Source organism: Hemiscyllium ocellatum, chromosome 10, assembly GCF_020745735.1.
Source record: "Hemiscyllium ocellatum isolate sHemOce1 chromosome 10, sHemOce1.pat.X.cur, whole genome shotgun sequence".
Taxonomy (NCBI): domain Eukaryota; kingdom Metazoa; phylum Chordata; class Chondrichthyes; order Orectolobiformes; family Hemiscylliidae; genus Hemiscyllium; species Hemiscyllium ocellatum.
The window spans coordinates 1,450,374-1,457,110 of record NC_083410.1 but is presented as its reverse complement, the minus strand read 5'-3'; positions in this window follow the sequence as shown (position 1 = coordinate 1,457,110).

Here is a 6,737-nt window from a genome sequence, read left to right as displayed (position 1 = left end):
CTACAAACACTACCCCAGGTTAAATTAATAGTTATAGCGTATATTTTAAGTTTAATCTAGAGACATATCTCCAAAAACATACAATTGAGAAAGAACCCACTCTACTCATTACTGCAGATTCTCTGTAGGCCACACTTAAAACAACGATTAACTTATCTGATTCTGTGCTGTGACCACTCCCAGACAGATTCCTCCAAGATTAGTTGTGAATTTCACTGATTTTAATTTTCCCAGCTGCACTCCGATGGTCAACGATACATGAATTCAGCAGCAAAGGCAGTAACTGTGCAGGTTCTCTCTCTCTCTCTCTCTCTCTCTCTCTCTCCAGCACTGTCCTTACCATGTGCTTCCTTTGTCTGTTCTTCTCCCTTTTAAAATTGCTGTTGTTTTGACTTTTTTTTTCAAAGTTACAAAACAGCGCAACAGCATATAAAACAGTAATTGCTGCTCCTGCAATCCAAGGAACTCACCTCCGGCACCAAAAATTCCTCAAAAAAAGGAGCAGATGTCACAGCCAAAAATTTTTTCTGTCCTCCATCTTGGATTACCCAGAATCCTCTTGCACTATTCATCAGAGTGAAGTGTGGAGGGGACAGCATTTGTGCAGTACTGGGAGATTGGGGGCTGGAATTGGAGTGCTGGGGGAGAGGGGGAAGGTGGCTGATAGTACAGATTAAGTATCGGATTGTGAGAATGGCAAAACAATGGTGTGTCTAACTGCCAAACTGGGAAAAACAGACAGAACATTGGAGTGGGGGTGGGGAGAGAAGACATGATGATGAAGAATGTAACAAGTAAAGCTAAAAGAAGGGGAAAGACTGGGCCAGTTCACAATCTGAATGTGATGAATGCAATATTAAATCCAGAGGGTTGTAAAGTGCCTAGTCTGAAGATGAAGGTGATTTGCCTCCTTGATGGCTGCAGTCCACATGCTGTAGGTATACCATAATGACAATGGTGAGGATTTTCCAGGATTTTGATCCAGCAACACTGAAGGAATGATGATACATCTCCAAGTCAAGATGGTGGGTGACTTGGATGGTACCTTGCAGGTGGTTGTATTTCTATACATATGCTGTCTTTGTCCTTCTAGGTGGAATTTGTCATGGTTAGGCCTCAGCAAGAACATTGTGTTTGGTTTGGAACAACCATTTTGGAACATTCATAAAGCCTTGGAGAGATGGTTTTTACTATAATAGTATTGGAGATGAGAGACATCAGATGGACTGAGAGGTTATGGAAGCTTCATTGTTTTTGAAGGAGATGAAGTTAAGGACCTTTTTACTGGATGTATTCAAAATTTTAAAGTGTTCTGATAGAATAAATGGTGCAATGGAATTAGAGAGATGATGAGGAGAGTGTTTTTATACAGCAAGTTGTTGTGATCTGAAATGTGCTGATTAAAAGTGATCTCACTGAGATTCTCTCAAAGTCACACAAACCCTGACTTGGACATATTTCATTGTCCATTCAACATATATTCTATAACTACCTACTTCACACTATCACAATTTGGATGTAGGTTTGCACACTGAGCTTTTCAGATGTGTCGTCACTTTACTAGTTAACATCATCAGTAAATCTCCGGATGAAGCTATCACAATTTCATCGGTTTTTAATAAGATTTCCAATGAGATCAGAGGAAGAGCCAGATAAATTTGCAAAAAAGGAAGCATTTGAGGATTGTCTGCATTTTAAAATTCTGCAAAGAAGAGCCAAGAAAAATATCCAGGAAGGAAAAATATCAAACTACCGAGTAAACCAGGACAAAACATAGAGATAAATTGTAAAAGCTATAACTAAGTGAAAAGAAAACATTTAACGAAAATAAATGTGGGTCCATTACAAGAAGAATCAGAGCAGTATTTATAATTTTTAAATTATTCATTCACATAATATGGACATTACTGGCTAGAAATGAATTTATTACCAATCTCTAATTGCCATTGAGAATGTTGTGGTCATCTTTCTTCCTGAACTGCTACAGTCTTTGGGATGTAAAGGCTCCCATTGTGCTGTTAGGGAAGGAGTTCAAGGATTTTGATCCAACAACAAGGAACTGTGATATATTTCCAAGTTAGAAAGGTGAATGACTTAGAGGGGGACTTGCAGGTTCTCATATATCTGATATTCTAGTGTCTTAAAATGGTAATGGTTATAGATTAGATTAGGTTCCCTACAGTGTGGAAACAGGCCTTTCCGTTCAACACTGACCCTCCAAAGAGTAACCCACCCAGACCCATTTCCCTCTGACTAATGCACCTAACACTATGGGCAATTTTGCATGGCCAATTTACCTGCCCTGCAATTTTTTGGACTGTGGGAGGAAACCGGAGCACCTGGAGGAAACCTATGCAGACTCAGGGAGAATGTGTAAACTCTGCACAGACAGTTGCCCGAGACTGGAATTGAACCTGGGACCCTGGTGCTGGGAGGCAGCAGTGCTAACCACTGAGCCACTATGGGTTTGAAAGTGGCTATGGAGTGACTCTGGGCAAATTTCTGCATGGCTTATTGTAGATGATATACAATGCAGCCTATGTTACTTTGCTGATGTGGAGAGTGAATACTGAAAGTGTTACATAAGGTGTTAACCAAGTGGCTGCCAATCAGGTGGATGCTTTGTCCCAGATGGTGTCAAGCTTCAAGTGTTGTTAGAGCTGCTCTGATCCAGACAAATGGGGAGTACTTCATCACACTCCTGAGCCTTGTGGACGGTGCACAGGCATTGGGGAGTCAGCAGGTGAGTTACCCACCACAGAGCGCCTAGACTCTGACCTGCTCTTGTAGCCACTGTTTTGATGTGGCTAATCCAGTTCAGGTTCTGGTCAATGGTTACCCTCAGGATGTTGAAGTAGAGGATCAATAATGGTAATCCATTGAATGTCAATGAGCGATGGGTAGATTCTCTTTTGAAGATGGTCTGAGGGATTTCTGCAAGATGTCCTCAAGCTGAGATGACTGACCTCCAGCAATGACAACCATCTTCCTCTTTGCAGGTTATGACTCCGACCAGTGGAGAGGTTTCCCCTCAATTCCCATTACCTTGAGTTTAATGTGGCACCTTGATGCCACACTCAGTCGAATGTGGCCTTGAAGTCAAAGGCAGTCACTCTTACCCTCCCTCTGGAATTCAGCTCCTTTGTCCATGTTTGGACCAAGGTTGTATTGAGATCATGAGCTGAGTGGCCCTGGGTGAAACACAAATTGAGCATCACTGAACAGATTATTGCTGAGCAAGTGCTTCTTAAAAGTACAGCTGAAGACCTCTTCCAGTATTTTACTAATGATTGAGAGTAGATTGATGGAGTGGTAATTGACCAGGTTGGATTTGAACTGGTTTTTGTGTGCAGGACATGTCTGAGCAATTTTACACATTGCCATGTTCTTGCCAGAGTCTTGGAACAGCTCGGGTTGGGGCATGGCTAGATCTGGAGCACATGACTTCATTACTATCAACAGGATGTGTATGGGGTCCACAGCCTTTGTGGTATCCAGCCATTTCTCAACATTGCATGGAGGGAATTGAATTGGCTAAAGACTGGCATTGCAATGCTAGGGACTTCTGGTGGACACTGAGATAGATCATCTACTCATAACTTGGGGAATAGGGCATAAGAAAATGGCAGAGAGGTTTCATGAAAGAAAACATTAAATGATGGAAAATCTAACGGCCAGAGTAAACCAAACATTTCATGGTGTTTCTATTGTTTAGTAAAACTCACTGAAGAAATGAATGGTATGTAAAGTAAATAAATCCCCTGGACCTGATGATCAATGTCTCAGCGCTGAAAGATGTGACTTTCCGAGGTGTAGATGATCTTTCAAAATTCTATCGACTCTGGTTGGTGCCTGTACATTAGAAAGTGACAAATTACTATTTAAGAACGCAAAGAGTTAGAAAACAGGGAACTACTGACATATTAGCGTGATATAAATACTTTGCATCAGTATTCACAGTAGAAGACACTAATGGCATGCCAACATTACTGTATATTCAGAGGACAAAAGAAGAAGAGCAAGTATATACAATAACTATCACTAGAGCAAAGGTGCGAGGGAAATCAATAGGGCTAAAGACTGACAAATCCCTTGAACCTGAGATGCACCATGGGATGTTAGAAGTAGCTGCAGAGATAGTGGATGTAATGGTCAGCTTTTTCTAGGATTCCTTAGATTCTGGAAATATTTCAGAAGATTGGAAAACTGCCAATCTAACACCTTTAGATTAAAAAAAGGAGGGACATGAAAAACAAATAACTACAGGCCAGTTAGCTTAATGTCTGTTCTTAGGAAAATATCCAAGTCAATTATAAAAGATGTAATATCAGAGCATTTAGAGGTGCATAATATGACCAAGCAGAATCAACATAGCTTCATGAAGGGGAAATTATGACTGACAAATTTACTCAAATTTTTTAAAGAAGATAACAAACAGGATTGTTAAAGGGGAAACATTGGATGTAATATATTTGGAATTTCAGAAGGTGTTTGATTTGGTGCCACACATAAGACTACTTAACAAGAGCCCATACTGTTGGAGATAGCATATCAGCATGATGTGATGTTATGCACTTTGGCAGGAGGAATAGAAGAGCTGAATGTTATTTAAATGGAAAAAGACTGCAGACAGCTACAGAATTGAGGGATTTGGACATCCTCATCCATGAATCACAAAATGCGAGCATTCAAGTTCAGCAGACATTGGAAAGTCAAGTCAAATATTGGCCCTTATTTCAAAAGAAATAGAGTATAGAAGTAGGGAGATTTTACTAAAACTGTACAAGACACTAGTAAGACCGCAGCTGAAATATGTGAGATAGCTTTGGGTTCTTTCTCTAAGGAAAGACATTGGAGGCAGTCCAAAGAAGTTCAGAGAAAAATGAGAGAAATCTTATTGAAACATAGAAAATTCCTAGATGTGAAAATATTGTTTCCTATGTAGGACAGTCCAGAACTGGGTGGGTATGATCTCAGAATAAAGGGTCACTCATTTAAGACAGAAATGAGGAGGAACTTCTCACCTCAGAAGGTTCTGAATTTGCAGAATTCTTTACCACAGATTGTCAAGGCTGAGCCATTAAGTCTATTCAAGGCTGGGGTAGACAGATTTTTAATCAATAAGGGAGCCGTGGGTAATTGTGAAAAGGCAGGAGTGTGGGGTTGAGGGTTAATAGATCAGCCACGATCTCGTTGAATGGCAGAGCAGATCCAATGGGCTGAATGGTCTCGGTCCACTCCTTTATTTTGTGTTGTTCTGTCTTATTTCATTATTATCAAGAATAGAGATTCTGCTAGAACTTTTGATGAAGAATTTTCTAACAAAATACTCAGAAAATGATGGTACAATTGGGCAGAGTCAACCTGGATTTATGAAAGGGAAATCACGTTTAATAAACTTGAATATCTAATCAGAAGAATAGATGAAGGGGAAATGATAGACATGGTTATGTTTAGAATTCAGAAAAGTTTTGATAAGGTTCAGAACTATCAAAATTAAAGCACATGGAATTAGAGGGAATGTATTGTCAAGAATTATGAACTAGGCAATCGATAGAAAACAGATTGGGCATAAATTGGTTATTTTCAAGTTGTGACAAGTAAGGCCAGGCAAGGACCAGTGCTTGGGCTGTAGCTTTTCAGAATATATGTCAATGATTTAGATGTGGGAATCATATAACATTTGCAGATGACATAAAACTAAATGTGAGAAGGTTGCAAAGAGACTTCAAAGGGATTTGGAGAGTCTAAATGAATGGGCAAAAATTTGGCAGATGAAGTAGAATGTTGAGAAATGTGAGGTGCCCACTTTGGCAGGAAAATAGAAAGACAAAGAATTTCTTCAATGGTGAGAGTGGGAGGTGTTGAATTTCGAAGAGATTTTAGTTTCCTTGCTCATTGATCACTGAAAGTTAACAAGAAGGCACAGCAGGCATTTAAAAAAATTGTTGGCTTTATTGCAAGAGGATTTGAATATAAAACTAGTGAAATTTTAAATCAGGTAGAGTCTTCATATGACCACATGTAGTATATTCTATGTCGTTTGAACTCCTTGCTGAGGGAAATGGTTTATTTGCCACTGAGGGAGTGCAGCATTAGTTCTGAAAACCACATCCTGGGGTGGAAATATGGTGTTACTAGGAAAGATTAAATGGGCTGGCGTATATTCTCTGGAGTTTAGAAGTAGAGATAATCTCGGATGCATGAAAAAGGATTCTCCAGCTGTGAGTCTAGAACTCGGGACACAGTCTTAGAATAAAGTCTGAGACTTTTTGAACTGAGATGAGAAACAATTATTTTAAATAGAAGGTGTTGAATCTTTGGAATTCTCCATGTGGAGGATCGTAAGGTTCAGACATTCAGTATGGTCAAGGCCGAGATTGATGGATTTCTAGATATTGAATATGTCAAGGCATGCAGTGATAATACAGAAAATGATATTGAGGTAAATGACCAGCTTTGATCTTATTTAATGTTGGAATAATCTTGAAGGGCTGAGTTGCTGATTCCAGCTGCAAGCTTTCCTCAAAGTCCCCCCCACTCCATCTTTGCTTGAAACTATATCGCTATTTCTTCAGTATCACTGAGTCAGAATCCTAGAACACATCACTCCAGTTGGAGCAACACCATATGAACCACAGCAGTTCAATAAGACAGCTTACCACCACTTCCTCCAGTTATTATGGACAAGCAATCAATGTCAGATCCCAATCAGCAAATCCCAAACCCCTGAATGA